At 43.6% G+C, this 16092-nt stretch overlaps 1 protein-coding gene across 8 annotated transcripts in view; it reads left to right on the forward strand.

Moving 5' to 3' along the window:
- nrxn2b (neurexin 2b) overlaps positions 1-16092 on the forward strand; it is a 620971-nt gene that overhangs the window by 18731 nt on the left and 586148 nt on the right. The window lies entirely within an intron of this gene.

Consider the following 16092-nt stretch of genomic DNA (forward strand, 5'->3'; position numbering starts at 1 on the left):
CTTGTGACTTAAATGACGCCAGGAGCTTCTGAAGTTCCTCCGCTTCTCTGCTCGCCATGACTTTCACCGTTGAATGCTTTTAACATGCTCCGTTCACGTGAACACACTACTGCTTTATATCTGTTCACTGACACTTTGCATTGATATTCGGGGACTTGTTACTTGAAAAGGAACAGCATCAGTAAAACTTTATTACACACTATGATGATTAAACTGTAAAAAAAACTCACAATGGATCGATCCATGATCTGTTACACCACTACTCTGCATGTAGGCGAACCTAAGGTATAGACTGCAAATGATAATGTGCTATGTGAAGTATATAACAGCCAGGCCTATTAATGTGGGAATAGAGTCAATAAAAAGTAGATACAATAAACAGCATTTGGTGAATTAATGCATGATCTAAATAAGTACCAAGGCTGTTGAATTGAGAACCTTTTTGATCTTATTGGGAAGTTTACAGCTACATAAAACAGAAGGTTGAGTCACAAGGGAATAATTAATTTCTCTTAATCACTCATCTTCACTTATTTCATCTGGCACATCTAGCAACACACTCCCACCCGACCACATCTTGGCTGTTGTGTTGAAGCTCCTGTACTTCACTAGCTTTGAGCCCTATACTAGCATTTTAATGGCAACAAATTTAATTAATTTACTGTTTAATAAAATGATGAATTATGATGCTTAGCTGGAGAGAGGGAAAGAAGGAGGTGAAAAAAAGGCAATGGACAAGAATGGAGGAAGAAATTGGTGAGACAGGAGGTTGGACAGAGGGTCCATGTAAAGTGGAGTTTAACTTCATTGTGGTGACAGTGACTTCCACAAAAGCACTCTGTGTTAGAGACTCCTGCAGGAGAAACAGGCAGAGAAAATTGCTATCATTTGATATTCAAATAATATTCAAATAAAAAGCTTGTGCTTTACAGTCCCCCTGGCTCTCTCTCAAAAACCGGCGTCTTCCTCCTTCGCTCTTCTCAACTTCTTCCTCTGGTTTCTCTGACTGTCTGTTGTGTATCTCCTCCCCACTGAGTGTGTTTTAACACTGTCCTATTTCAAGGCAAATGGGGCTTGAGGGGCATTTCGACTCTCACGGGCAACGACTGTGTCTAATTGTGGTGCATCCAGCAGAGGGGTCAAGGGACTTTACACTCGGTCTCTCCCTCTTTGTCCCCGTCTATGGAGACAGTGTAGTCTGTGTTATTTCCATGAATGGTAAATTAATGTATCAGGTACATCTGAATAAGATACAAATAAATTGCTGATAACATCTGCTCCGTTGGTATGAATTGGTCTATAAATGTGTGTGGGAGTGTTAATGAAGGACCTTGGATGCTGTTTAGTCATTCTACAGTGAATCAGTATTAGGGCAGTCAAAATTAGCCTAAAATGATGTTTGAATATTCGTAACTGAAAAACACAGAGGTTTCAACATTTCAAATTTGTATTGTTTTGTGTGTAGTGTCCATGGCACTGTGTACTAACTGGCCGTGAGGGAAGCAGCACTGCGCAGTGCACTGTTTTGAGCTGAACTTTTCCTCGGCTGATCTTTTATGTGAATCGCTTTGACCGACTGCAGTGGACGAGTAACGCTTTGTGAAGTGAAAATAAGGAGTTCTCTACACAATACCTCCTCATTTCACAACAAAAACCGAAGTAAGTTGACAGCTGGCTGGAGAGAGCTCAACTGAAAGTTTACTCTATTGTTTGTAATTTCCATATTAAATTTGTTCCCTTTTCAAACAGTACAATCGTTGGAAGATAGCAAGTTGAACTCACATTGTTTAAGTGGTTACGTCTCCAGACTGATTTCGAACGCACAGCTGATAGGTACATGGTTTAAACATTATGTGACGTAACGCTTGCTGTTAGGACCATAGATTGCAAGAAGAAGACGTTGTTGTAATGTCACCTGCTGTTTTTTAGACTGCTATTTTGAAGCCTTGAGTTCATCATCTTGGCCATCGCCATCTTGGATTTTGGCCGTCGGCTTGTTTTTTTGCAACCAGTAAATGGAAGTGATTATATATGGTGAGGACGTATATACAGCTCTGAAAACAAGGTAGCCAAGCCCTAAAGTAATGGTGAAACGGATCCAGAAACTCGCGGTTCGGATCGTATCACGCTAAACTAAAACTTGTGTGTATTTATCACAGGAAAGATGGTATTGTAAACCCAAGTCTTGGTTGAATGGACACCGTTGGCGGTGGTGAAACCGGTAACCCATCCACCCATTATTTAGTGCGAGTGAGGCCGACAGCCACTGTAGTCTAGCGCTGCTTTTGTTTCTCACCTTTTTACTATTTGAATACATAGACATTTAGAATATTCGTTGACGGCCCTACCCTGTATAGTGTGTATGTGGCTGAGGCATTTTTTGATAGCATAATATTAAATGCATAGCTTTAATGTTCAAATAACAGGTCAAAGTAAACTAAAGAAGCCGCTAGCACAGGCTGTCTTTCCCTTCTCTAGGTTGCATCACCCACAGTTGGGCACTGTTTGGTCTGGCAAATGACTGATCTGTTTATATGCTCTGCAGCATGACATGATGGCCGCCTGCCGCTTGGGCAACATGTCCCTCCCTGTGTGGGGTTCCCGGGGACTTTCATCAAATGCCTAATGGCCAAAACAGGCCAGGCCACACTCTCCTCGATACTTGTGGTTTTTGGCGAACATGTCAACAATTGCAGATGGAAAGAAGATGGAAGGCCAATTAGAATCCTAAGTCCCCACTTGTGTCCTTGGCATGCACCTTTTACCAACAAATGTTGAGATGAGGAAACCTTCCAAATCTTGCTTAGTTTCAATCACATTGCATGATCATAACTAAAAGTTATTTAAAGTTAAATCTATATATGGTGTACTAATACAACATGAACAGTCTGAATTGATCATGTAAGGAAATATTAAAAAATGATTCAAATTAGTATTTACCAAAAACAAATGTTATCTGAGGCCACCAAAATCACCAAGGTGTTTTAGCAATTTCCTCACACACCGATGTCATACATGGTCTTTGACAACTAAATATCAAGATCTGATTGACTTACAATAAAAATTGTCATTTATATAGCAAACTGCTTCATCTAAGGCAACATCACACAGCAAACAATGATAGTGTAGTTGCATTGGGCTTATCTGCTACTTGGGCTGAATAGGGAGGTTTACCATTATGTTTGAAATGGGTAATGGATGTAGATTATTACTTCAAATGATGTAACATTTTATTTTAGTATGAAATATGTGTGCCTGGTATGACATGCCAGAAAGGATGCTTTTAATTCATTTGCATACTGCTGTGGGACTCTAAGTTATGGTTGCAAGACAGATGCCAACATTTGTGTAGAAGGTGAAAGGTATTCAGCTACTCCTTCTGAGTGAAACGTGTCAATATCACCTCACAGCTTCGTTTCTTGGCAGGTCTCTGTTCATTCCTTGTGTTGTGATAGAATTACTGCAGTGTTTTACGAGCACCGACCATGGTACAGGGAGTTACAAACTAGCTGATGTCAACATTTCCCTACATTGCTCGATACAGAGCCTGAATATGAGTGGCAGTTCAATTTTAATCACCCCTCATCAGCAGCGATCATCTAGGTAAACAGTGCACAGGGATGGGATAATTAATCATCAGTCCCTTGTCCTCAATTAGCCGACAATTGGAGAGACGGAAGGGAATATTCCAATTGCAGAGCTGCTCTAAAGGCGGCATGTTGATGACACATCATAGTTAAAGACTACCACCATCCCAAGATCTAATAGGCAACATCTTGTTAGGAGTCCCTCCGTGGATAGTCGAGATGAGCTGAGAGCTGAAATGCGAGCGGAGAGGGAAGAGAAGAAGACATGGCAGGAGAGGTAGATTTCTCTGTGCACATGTGACAGGTCCTGTTGTAGATACAGTCTGTGTGTGGTTGTGCACTTTTTTTGTGCAAGTTTTTTCTCCATCTGTGGCAAAAAATGATGAATCGATATGATCTGACTGCTGTGAGCAAGTGACTGAACTGCATCAGCATTTTCAGACTGGAAACAGTAGCACCACTCCTTAAAATCAATCGGTCAATGAATTGATCAATCAGTGGTGCTACACTCAAACCATTTAGCTTAGGAAACCTTTCAGTTAATTGAATGAGCTGTGTGTGTGTGTCACTGTAGTGACTGAGGTAATGCAAGTATTGTCAGAATGCATGGCGGCATACGGTTTACCAGAAAATGGTTTGGCATACTTGGACCATTCTGAGTAATCCGATTTTTCATTATCCTGCTCCAACATTACTGACTTGGACCATAGACTCTTATTCACAGAGGCAGTCAGATACATCAAGTGTAAGTCGATGAGCTTTCAGGCTTGTTCTCCCCTGAAGAGTTGTTTTTTGCAAGAAACACAGATTAAAACCTCACCCAGCAAGTCGTAGCCCTTTGATCAGAATAAATGAGCAATGCGATTTTTTTGTTTCTTGCAATTTGCCCCCTTGTCAGCTGGCATTACCCTTGAATTCATTTACTGTTACCAGAGAAACAGAGGGAGAAGGACATTATATTGATCCTGTCTCAGGCAGGCAAGAGACGCTCTGTGAGAGGGGTGAAGGGAGGGAAGCAGTAAAAGTGCGGAAGCGTGAATACAGGAAAGAAAGTGAGAAAGTAAATTTGAATGTAAAGATAAAAAAGGAAGAGAGCATGAAAAAAAAGGGCTTCCCAGGGAAGGCTGGCTTACAGATGCTGTCAGATCAGTGCAGGGGGAGCGATATTAAGCCAAGATGAGATGGCTGAACTTTTCACTGCCTATCCCCTAGCTCCCTTTGGTGGCAATGTGGTCACTTTAAAAAAAAAAAAGGCATTAGCTGTCACTCTGCGTGAACTTGGGCATCGCCGCTCTCCCACTATGTGTTCTCAGTGCCAGTCCCCTGTGATGCTGACTAGCAGTTAGCTGACAGCACAACAACAAAGGATGACAACAGGGGCTACACCAGCTTAGTTACCTCAGATAGCTTCATGTCTGATCTTCCTATTGAAGTCCTCGGCTGACTCTCGCACTTAGTTAGCAGAGCAGCAGGGATGGAGCATTCCTCTCTCAGAGGATGTTGGGAACATCATATCCATATTCTTCCATCGCTAGTATATATTTCTGAGCAGTGCACGGAGCCAGCTTTTGGTGTTATACAATATTGGTCTCTCGGCATTCTTTGATTTGCATTGAAATATTGTACAGGAGAAGAATGTGGAAGTTACAACCTTGCCAGCTCCCTGTCAAAGTTTGCCAAAATATTTTGTGGGGCGCTCAGTGCTACATATTTGAAGTTTATACCTTTGAATTTAATGATTGAACACTACTAATTGAACATGTAGAACATTAAGTTGTATTTGTCATCATACTTTCGCATATTCAGAATGTCATAGTACCTTGTCTTGGTAAGGTCATGTGTCTAGCAGATCTTTATTTCTAGGTTCTCAGGCCTGAAGAAAAATGTTTGAAAGGACAAATTAAGTAATGTTTTAAACTGTAAAACAAGTGAAGCTATGACAAAAATGTGTATATTATCAAATTTGTGAGTAAGAATGTGCTCACTATATACTGTTGGAAGGTAACAACATCACCAATGCTTTCTGTTGCTTGCTTTACATCCAATACAATTATGCTGTGAAGTAATTGTACTATATTTTAGCACCACTAGTACAGTAGTATTTCAGGACAGTTTGCTGATTATTGTGATAATGGTGTTTACCGTGATATTTTTGACCCCAGTAATCGTAGCATAACATTTGATAAAATCACATTCTAATTTGTCAGCAGGAGAAATGACTGGATAGTGATCATGTTATTTCAATCAAAACCCTAAATGGACTTCCCATCCATAATGTATGTTTTGTGTGTAAACTCCTTATTTCCTAAACCCATCATACTGTATCTTAATCCCACCCTTAGTGAATATCAAAAACATAAACTAACCCTGAAACTGATATTTTTTAACGCTGGTATCAATAAATCTATCAATCAATTGTCTACAGTCAAAAGAGACCCTTATGGCCACAAGGAGATTTACAGTATTTCAGCAGTTGGCACCATACTGCAAACAAAGGTTAGACCTTTAAATAGATTGATTGTAGTTTACAACATTAAACCCTCATAGTATTGCAATTTATTTGATATGTGAGCTGTCTGCCTTTTTCACCTCCCAGCTAATAGTAATAACATTTATTCAAACAAAATCACCGTCTCTTTGTCCTCTTCCTTTTCACCCTGGGGCTTTGCGTTGGGGCTTTCTGTCTGTTTGGAAGGCTGACAGCCTGAGCTGCTGTTTGTCAGAGGCTTTGGCCTCAAATACCACTCTAAGGTTTCATTCAATCACTCATTCTCCCTGTGTCTCAGCATGCTATGTATCGATGTTGGTTTGGAGCCCCTCTCCAACGGTGAGCTGCTGAAGTTGATGTAGCCTTAGGGCAGAATAAGCAGCCATCCAGCTGTGGATTGATGGGGGAGAAAGACACGTGCACATAAACACACTCAAGCGATCTGCAGGTCTGCTATTGATCCGATCATCTTATTGCTGACTCCAATGTAGTGCACTCATGTCAAAAGGGCTGTGAAATGCCACTCAGCGACACAAGGTGCATTCAATCAAAGTGGCCAAAGCTGTGTTTAGAAAGTATATCACTTGAAACACTGTAAGTAATGCTCTTAGTATCATCCGTTGGCACGGACAGTCGCTTTCTACATTGGCGCTATTTTTTTAACCAGAGTCCTTATAAAACGCACCTGGGCTCATCACTTCCATCAAACTTCATTGAGAACAATGACGGCAAAACAGCATCATTGTTCTATTTTAACCAAATATCATCTGGTCTATTTCGGGTTTAAATGCAAACACACATAATCAGTCAGCACATTAGCGTGTCGTCCACTACTGAGTCTGTTTGTAACCGGCACTAACAACCTGGTGTCTTCTCCGCTCCATGTGTGAAGAGCCCAAATAGTGTCAATGTCTTGGGATGTTCAATCTATAACCCTCACTCCTTCCAGACTGTGGCTGCTTAAAGTAGAGATAGTGAGTTTACTGCATTTGGGGAGATTTTTATATTGCAGCGACGCTTATCATTTAGCATCGGTGCTGTGCCGCTGTGTGCTGAGGAAATAGTGGAGCCATAGAACTGCAACTGATAGACTGTGCACTGCAGTACATTGCCAACGATCTGTCTGTAAAGTCATGTATTGTCATGTCGCACCCCCTAAGGGGAATAAGTTATAAGCTGAAATGGTCCGTTCACCCAAATCATAATTAAAAACGTCCCTCCCACCCCAACTTGTGTTTAGCCATGTACTTCTTGCTTAGTTTGTTTTGCTTGTGCTGCTCAATGCATTGAAAACATACAACTTCATAGAAACAATGTCTGAGATATTGTAAATAATATACAGTGTCCTGTCAACAGTTTTAATTTATTTCCCCAGTACGTAGGCTGGGTATGTACAGTACCACGAGGCCTTATTAAGAAAACTCAGTTCTTTGTGATTTTGAACACCGCCCCTTGTTTTTGTATATCTTGTATATGTATGTATATATATATATATATATATATTTATTTTTATTTTTTTGCTCAGATGAGGCTTTCCGTTCAACAGCAACACGTAGAACATTTCCTCCTCCGATTCGAAAGAACTCTCAGTGAGAGATACCGATAGAGAAGCATGCACCACTGTGGGAAGTCATAAAGGCCAGTTGTTCATTACCAGACTAATAGACAGAGTAAATCCTATAACCTACTTAGAGAAAGGCTTTGTCTTTATAAGCCCTGCTCTCTCTCCTACACACGTGGACAGCACTATGAACTCTCCATAGTCCATTTTAACCAACATGCTGCTTTCTTCCTCCTTCCATATTTTTCTATTGGACGTCCATAGACAATAGTTTGACTGGTATTGATGTTTTTATGGCTTAGTATAGCCAGCTGATACTTAACTTTGGCTTTATTAGACAGACCAGTGTGCATGTGCACACACATGCATGAGCTTAAGCCTTTCACACACACAAGGCAGCATCAATGACTAAGAGTGTAATAGATCCACCTCAGGTTGCCCCCAGTGCACACATCTACATGAGTGGCAACAGGGCTGAGGAGAGGAGGGGGAAGAGACAATAAGAGAGAGGGAAAGCTGCAGACAGAAAGATGTATAAGAACTTGTAAGTACTCCTCTTTCTATTATCCAGCTACAGCAGCCATTGCTATTCTCTATTGGGGCAGGACAATGTTTCATCCTGCAGTGTGTGCCAGTTTAAGTGTGTGTGTTGGGCTTTAAGTGTGCGTGATTATTTTGCAAGGTAAGAGGCATTTTCATAGTATCACTTTGATGATGTTGTACCCATAGCAAGCAGGTGATAAAAATAGCATTTTGCTTCCTCTGAGGCAAAAGAGGTAGTATTAAATTTGATTGCTGCATCTGGATGTTTATTTTAGTAGGGAACTTTCAGTAATCAGTGTGGAAGTGGCTTGATTTTTCCTTTCTCCTATACTGACACAACAGTACCGAGTTCAAAAGTGAACTATTTGCAAAACTGAAGTGCTTTCTTTGCTGTCTGTCTCTGTAGTTCTCTCCTCTTTTTGTAATCCTTCTCTTCTCCTCTCCATCTGATCCTCTGTAGGCTCTTGCTTTCATCTAGAGACTGTTTAGTAGGGATCATCTCATGACATTACCTATGCAGACAGGGTAATAGGACCCATGGATTGATCGTTCCTTTCATCCAGTCAGGGGTTTTGGCCAAAGGCTCGTGTTACAAAGCTGACATCATCTGTCGTACCCCTACCTCCGACAGTCATACTTCATCCAGCACACTAATCCTTCTCCTCCAGTGAGAAGAGATTTGCACGAATGAAGGAGCTACTTTAAAGGTCACATAACTAATGCAGATTTTATAGGCAGATGTAAAAAAATAAAAAAGCAAACTTAGTTGCATTGTAAAAAACAAAGTATCCAGCACTCCTCGAATGAATCTGAAACATCATTATTCCCATACAAACACCCACAGAAAACAAATGAAAATTCTTCACCATTACCATACATACCCTATATGTACACGTGTACCATAAGATATTTCTTGACAAAATAATCAAATGGCAGATATATTTTATGTGTGGAAATGTTCCTTTGTCTCCTTTGAGCAATTATAGGAAAGGTAAGAAATGTGAGACATACACAGACAATTTGTTGATATTCCCACAGTTGTGGTCTTGTAATAAAAGTCACCGAGACTAAACTTGAGTAAAAATGCGATCCGAGACGAGACGGAGACCTTCAAAAAGTGGTCTTGAGAACCGGTCTCGGGACCAAGACCGGTCTTGAGTACTACAACACTGGTGCCTAGCTTCTGAAAGCAACTAACGAATAGAGAAAGTAGAATATAATACTATACAATAGAAATATTCTCGACAAGGTTAGCAAATGAAAATTGTAGAGGGTTGTAGAGTAACTCAGTCTTCTCTGTTAAGAATCAGCAGCTATTAAGTTGGACTTCCCATACATAATCAAACATCAGCAGAGTTTGTTCTTTATTAATTGTGACTGCAGCCAGATCAGAGGACAAGGATGTGTGAATAGTGCTTGCTGACACCACAATGTATTTAAAATCCTTATAATATATCATTTTTGCAGATATTCTAGGCACCTTTTGTTTCTGTGTAACAAAATCAGCACAAAGAAAACTTTCCGAGTTGTTTAATAAGTGTAGATGTAAACAGTGTGCTGACGGAAATTTAGCTGCATCACAAACTGCTGAATGTGTGTAATTTTAAATGAGATTTTGGGGTCCAGAGTGCTGTCAGTGATTTGAATACATTAGCACGTTGTTGCAAACATTTCTGCATGTTTTGTCGATAAACACCTATTTTGCTGGCTTTCTTCTTGTCAGTTACACAACTGAGCTTCACGATGTCATTTTCATGATTTGACCTCATGATAATATTGCTATATAGTAAAGTCATTTTCCTTCGTATGAGGGGATTCACTGATACCAATGTTTTTTTCAAGTACAATAATCTACACTTGGGTACTTGCCGTTACGGAGTACCGATATGAGTACTTCATAATTCATTTATTTGCACTTAAATAACTATTACTTTTGCTCAGACATTGCTGATTCATTTTTGTGATGCTTTTGTAAATCTTTTCATCTCTTCGAGGGTTCTTATTAAAATGGCATCCCTGACATGAGCCGCGTGCGATTTATCAGTTATGAGATGAGGCTGTGAGTCATGGCCAAATATGACAGTTTTTTGTGTTTATCCCCAAAAGGGCAGGAACAGAATAGAAGCTAATTTAAGCTCTAAGATCAAGAGCAGAGATACATGCTCACAGATCACAAAAAACCCCCACTAAAAACGAAGGGGAAAAAAAGCACACAAAAAGCCTCCTGAATTATTTATGGTTCTTCATGAGCAAGTTTTACCTTCCCACTATCACATCAAATGGAGTGTGACAAATGACAAAACACTGTATGGGGAGAGACAATGAGAACAGTGGAACTCCCACGAGAAGAGCGGAGCAACTTGATGCTTTCCTTGTCTCAACCGGACTGATCGTAAAACAGCTCTAGTCCTCTGTCCTTGTTTTCTTTTATTTACAGTAGTTGAGGTTTTCTTACCAGGAAGGAATATAGATTTTTAAGGAATGCATTTGTTTTATATAATCTTCAGTAAAGACAAAAAGGAAGTATGGAACTGCAGCCGGCATGGACAATGGCAGGGTTAGAACCACTTTCTGTTGGTGGTCAGAGAGAACACTATTGTGATGAAGAGTAGATGGCATAATACTACTACTACTACAGTGTAAAGTGGGTGTAAGTAGGGGTGTTGATGAGTGAGTGTAAATCTGTCTGTGAAGATACGTGATGTGAGGCCTGTGAACCGTCATTCCTTGTTATGGGGTAGTGTAGTTTGTGGTCGGTGCGAGGCCTTGTTCCGGGCGCACGTAGTGCAGGTCCGCACATATGTACGGGTCTCCTCTTCGAGAGATGGCCACCAAAAGGTGCGGCGGAGCCAGTCTATAGTCCGCCGGATGCCAGGGTGACCAGAGAGACGGGAGTCGTGGGCCCACCGCAGGACTTGGGAGCGGACGGATGGAGGAACAAACAGACGATTCGGAGGGCACCCTCCGGGGTCAGGTTGAGTGTGCTAGGCCTTGCGTACCACCCTCTCGATCTCCCAGGTGACAGCACCGCGCATGTACGAGGCAGGCAGGATGGTGTCGGGAGTAGAGTCTCCCTCTTCCGGGGCAAACTGACGGGAGAGTGCGTCCGGCTTGGTGTTCTTGTGACCCGGCCGATAGGTGATGGTGAAATTGAAACGAGCGAAGAACAAAGCCCAGTGGGCCTGGCGAGAATTGAGGCGTCTCGCCGTGTGGATATACTCCAGATTTTGGTGGTTGGTCCATACGATAAAGGGGAGCACCGATCCCTCCAGCCAGTGCCTCCACTCCTCCAAGGCTAACTTGACAGCCAACAGCTCCCGGTCGCCTACGTCGTAGTTTCTCTCCGCCGGGGAAAGTCTACGGGGGAAGAAAGCACAAGGATGGAGCTTAGAGTCGAAAGCTGACCGCTGGGACAGTATGGCTCCGACTCCGGTGTCCGAGGCGTCCACCTCGACGACAAACTGGCGTGTCTCGTCTGGGTGGACCAGAATTGGAGCCAAGGCGAACCGCTCCTTGAGGGCATGAAAAGCCTTGTCAGCCTCTGGGGTCCATGAAAAAGGCACCTTGGAGGAGGTGAGTCGTGTCATCGGTTCTGCCGTTCGGCTGCAGTCCCGGATGAACCGTCGGTAGAAATTATTGAACCCCAGAAACTGCTGGAGCTTCTTTCGTGAGGCGGGCACCGGTCACTCCATTACAGCTTTAACCTTCTCGGGGTCCTTTCTCACCTGACCCTCCTCAATGAAGACGCCCAGGAACTGCACTGAGGTAACGTGGAATTTGCACTTCTCAGACTTAATGAAGAGCTGATTCTCCAACAGTCGTTGCAGAACCTGGTGGACATGGTTAGTGTGCTCCTGGGGATTCGGGGAGAAGATGAGAATGTCGTCAATATACACAAACACGAACCGGTTGAGGAAGTCGCGGAGGATGTCATTAACCAGTGCTTGAAAAAGGGCAGGGGCATGAGTTAATCCAAACGGCATCATCAGATACTCAAAGTGTCCCAAGGGTGTGTTAAAGGCAGTCTTCCATTCGTCTCCTTCGCAAATTCGGACCAGATGATCCGCGTTGCGGAGGTCCAACTTTGTGAATATCTTAGCTCCAGCTAAGGATTCGAAAACAGAAGAGATGAGCGGTAATGGATATTTATTTTTGATTGTAATTTGATTCAAACCTCTAATCGATGCAGGGACGGAGGCTCTTGTCCTTCTTGGAGACGAAGAAGAAACCCGCTCCCACAGGTGAAGATGAGGGACGTATGATTCCTGCGGCGACCGACTGTTATATATTTCTCCATAGATTCGCGTTCTGGCCGGGAGAGATTATATAGCTGACTCGTGGGAAGTGGGGTGCCCGGAAGCAGGTCAATAGCAAGGGGCGATGAGGGGGGAGCGAAAGAGCCCGCTCCTTGCTGAATGCCTCTCCTAAATCCAAATATTCCCGGGGCACGGCGGAGAGGCTCGAACCTGTGTCAGGTCTGCTGGGGGGGGGCTTGCCGGGGGACCGCAGATCTGAGGCAGTGAGAGTGACAGGCGGAACTCCAGCTGGTGATTCTACCCCCAGCCCAATCGATCTGTGGATTATGATCCTTAAGCCAGGGAAGTCCCAGGACCAGGGGTGTCCAAGGGGTAGGAAACACGTAGAACCGGGGCTTCTGACTGTGATTACCGGACACGAGCAGGGAAATTGGCTGAGTCTGGTGTGTTATCTCTGCCAGTGAACTGCCATCCAGTGCGCTTACTAGCTGAGCACACTCTAACGCTTCTACTGGAATCCCTTGACTCTTAATAAACGCAGTGTCCAAAAAGTTCTGTTCAGCCCCTGAGTCAATGAGTGCCGACAGGTGCACAGGCCCAGATGGTAAACTCAGGGTGGCAGGAAACAGTGAACGAGGCTTGGAAGGGGGAATTGTCCGTGAATCGCTCACCAGCACCCCCACTCTTACTGGCGAGCTCTCTTTTGGTCGAACAGAGCAAACGGCCATGCGGTGTCCCGACTCACCACAGTAGAGACAGCTTCCTGAGCGGATGCCTCACTCTCTCTCCTCTGGAGAGAGAAGAGTCCGCCTGAGCTGCATCGGCTCCCCCGGCTCCAAAGGGGGAGGTGCCGAGGTAGGAGAGCGGGAGCGCGCAGGGCTGTACCGACGAAACGGGCTCGGAAACTGAAGGCTGGAGCTGGAAGGCCTGTAGTTCCTCTCCCGACGGCATTCCCGGATGCGGTTATCCATGTTGATCGAAAGTGTGACGAGCTCTAACGACTCCAGCTCTTCCCGGACCGCGAGCTCATCTTTCAAAAAATCCGAAAGACTGTTGCGATATATTCCCTTCAACGCCTCCTTGTCCCAACCGGACTCCGTGGCCAGAATCTGGAAGTCCACAGAGTACTCCGCTGCGCTGATGGAACCCTGGCGAAGACTGAGGAGGCGCTGAACAACGTCTCTGGTGTAAACCGGGTGGTCGAATACCCTCTTGAATGCCTCTAAAAAGTGTTCGTAGGGGACCCGGTCTGAGCTGCGTCTGTTGAGCCAAGCTTCCGCCCAGAGCAGCGCCTTGCCGCGCAGCAACCCCATCGTAAAGGCCACCTTGGCATTGTCCGAAGCAAATGTGCAGGGTTGCTGGTTAAAAACAAATCCACACTGGAGCATGAACCCTCTACATTCCCTGGACGCTCCATCAAAAGGCACAGGTGAGGGGACGAAAGACTCACGGGTGCTGGATGAGTCCTCAGGGACCGGCTCCGGGGGAGGAGAATGGGGCAGCGTGAAGTCCTGCAGCAGACTTCCTATCTCCGCTACCTGGGACCCGATCCACTAGTCCACTAGGTCCTTCAGAACCTGATGGTGTTGCCCGAGAAGAGCGCCTTGGGTGGAGATCTCCCTCTGCAGATGATCCGCAGGAAGAGATGCTGCTGCGGCGACTGGGTCCGTCATGGTCAGTCCGTTCTGTTATGGGGTAGTGTAGTTTGTGGACCCAAACGCATGCACACACAGCAGTTTTACTCCAGCCAAGACTTTATTTAAATGTGCAGGAGGAGTCAAAGAATGAACAAACAAAAAACAAAGACCAACTGTCCAGCAAATAAAAGTCACTCCTCTTTCTCCACCGGAGTCGGGAGGGAAGCTCAACCGAGGCCGGGACAGAATAGCCTCCGGAGTCGGGAGGGAAACTCGACCGCACTCAATACTGAAGGAACAGAAAAACAAACAGATTACGATCTTCACTGAATCGGTGTTCAGACTTACATGACCAGACTGGTAACCGGACGGACTGACAACACGCCGGTGAAACGCCGAGGTATTTAAGTCAGCCAGCGGCGATCACTGGAATGAGCCACAGCTGAGCCTAAGGAGAGAGGCGTGAAGTGGGCGGAACACGGGGGTGGAAACTGTAGGCATACCTACACATAAGCACATGGCCCACAATAACAAAACAGACAGGGGGAAAACAGAGGAGCACAAACTAGGAGCAGACAGGGATCCTAACATTCCTCCGCTGAAATTATATTAATAAAAGTGACAAATATATTTGAATGTGGGGAGTAATGTGGCTGAATACATTAATGTCTTTTTATGGCATTACACAGCAATATTTTGTTGCTTCCTGTTTGTTTTTCTCATGCAGAGAGGGAAGGAATGAAGTAAAAACAAAGGAAAAATAAAGTTTTGGTGTGCATTAGCTACACCTGTGCAATCTAAATTAATAAATGAATGCATGGTCCTACAATCACTGATGATTCCTTCCCATGGAGCCAACATGAAAACTACTTTGATTCAGTAAATGTCTGCTGTTAGCGAGGCGCTGTCAACTTAGCTCCCTAGGATCTGCTGCTGACTGACGGGCAGAGCAGTTTACTGAAGACCTCTCACTTTCTGTGTGGATTCCCAGTTAAATGTTAGATTTTATTTTAAATCTTGAAAGTGACATTGTTAGTGTCAGTGGGCATGAGACAGAACATGCGGTACTGCTTTTTCTTTAATTTTTTATAATTTAATATTTATTTTTATTTTCAAATCTGTTCTTTTTACTATTCAAACACATTTTTGAATGGAATATATTTTGACCGCCCACTATCAAACAGATGTGAAAAGGCCCAATAGATGCAGATTCATTTCAAAATGACAGATATCGGAGAAGTGTGTTTCAAAGTAACCTTTCCACTACAGCCATCAGCGACAGACTAGGCCATGCCAGACATTGTTGATATCCTGGGTGTCTCCAAACAGCCACCGACAGAGACAGGGGTCACACAGGTTGTTAAAAACATGGCAAAGGGATGCCAGTGGCATTGTTGTTTGAAATGCGGACAATGAACAATAAGTAATAGTTTCTACAGAGGCAGTGCTCTAACACACACACACATAACCCAACCGCTCTTCCTCTGTTCTTGCTCTAAGCACCACGGTAGCATAAATCAATAGCCTAAAGCTGCCTGTTAAGGATCTTGGTGGGAATCAAACTTGGCTCCCTCAAAGCGTGTTTTTAAAGTGTGGAGATGCAGCATATCATTTTACTAATTTTTTTTTTAATGTGCGGCCTTTAGTGAAGCACCTGGTATGAAAGCTACAACTGTAAACTGTATATTGTGTTGCCATTTTAGAGTTGGTTTGTGTAACTTTAATGAAAATCAGATTTTACCCCAAACTGAAGTCAAGAGAACTGAGTTATGAGTGCACTTCGACATTCCCAGTAGTCCCCACTGCCACTTGTCCTAAGTGGTACAGATGAAGGGATGGGAGGGAGAAGATGGAGGAGAAGGAGATGGTTAAGGCCCCTTAATAATTGATTTCCACCAGCAGTTGTAAAAGTTCTTCATTCCACTTGAAATAATACATGAAACGTCTGCCACAGACGTACCCGTGTCAATTTTTAAAGGTTTCTTCTTTTCCAATGAGTTCCTTTTATTTTTATTTTTTT

The sequence above is a fragment of the Anarrhichthys ocellatus genome, unplaced genomic scaffold, assembly GCF_004355925.1.
Source record: "Anarrhichthys ocellatus isolate YVR2014 unplaced genomic scaffold, GSC_Weel_1.0 scaffold11, whole genome shotgun sequence".
Classification (NCBI taxonomy): Eukaryota; Metazoa; Chordata; class Actinopteri; order Perciformes; family Anarhichadidae; genus Anarrhichthys; species Anarrhichthys ocellatus.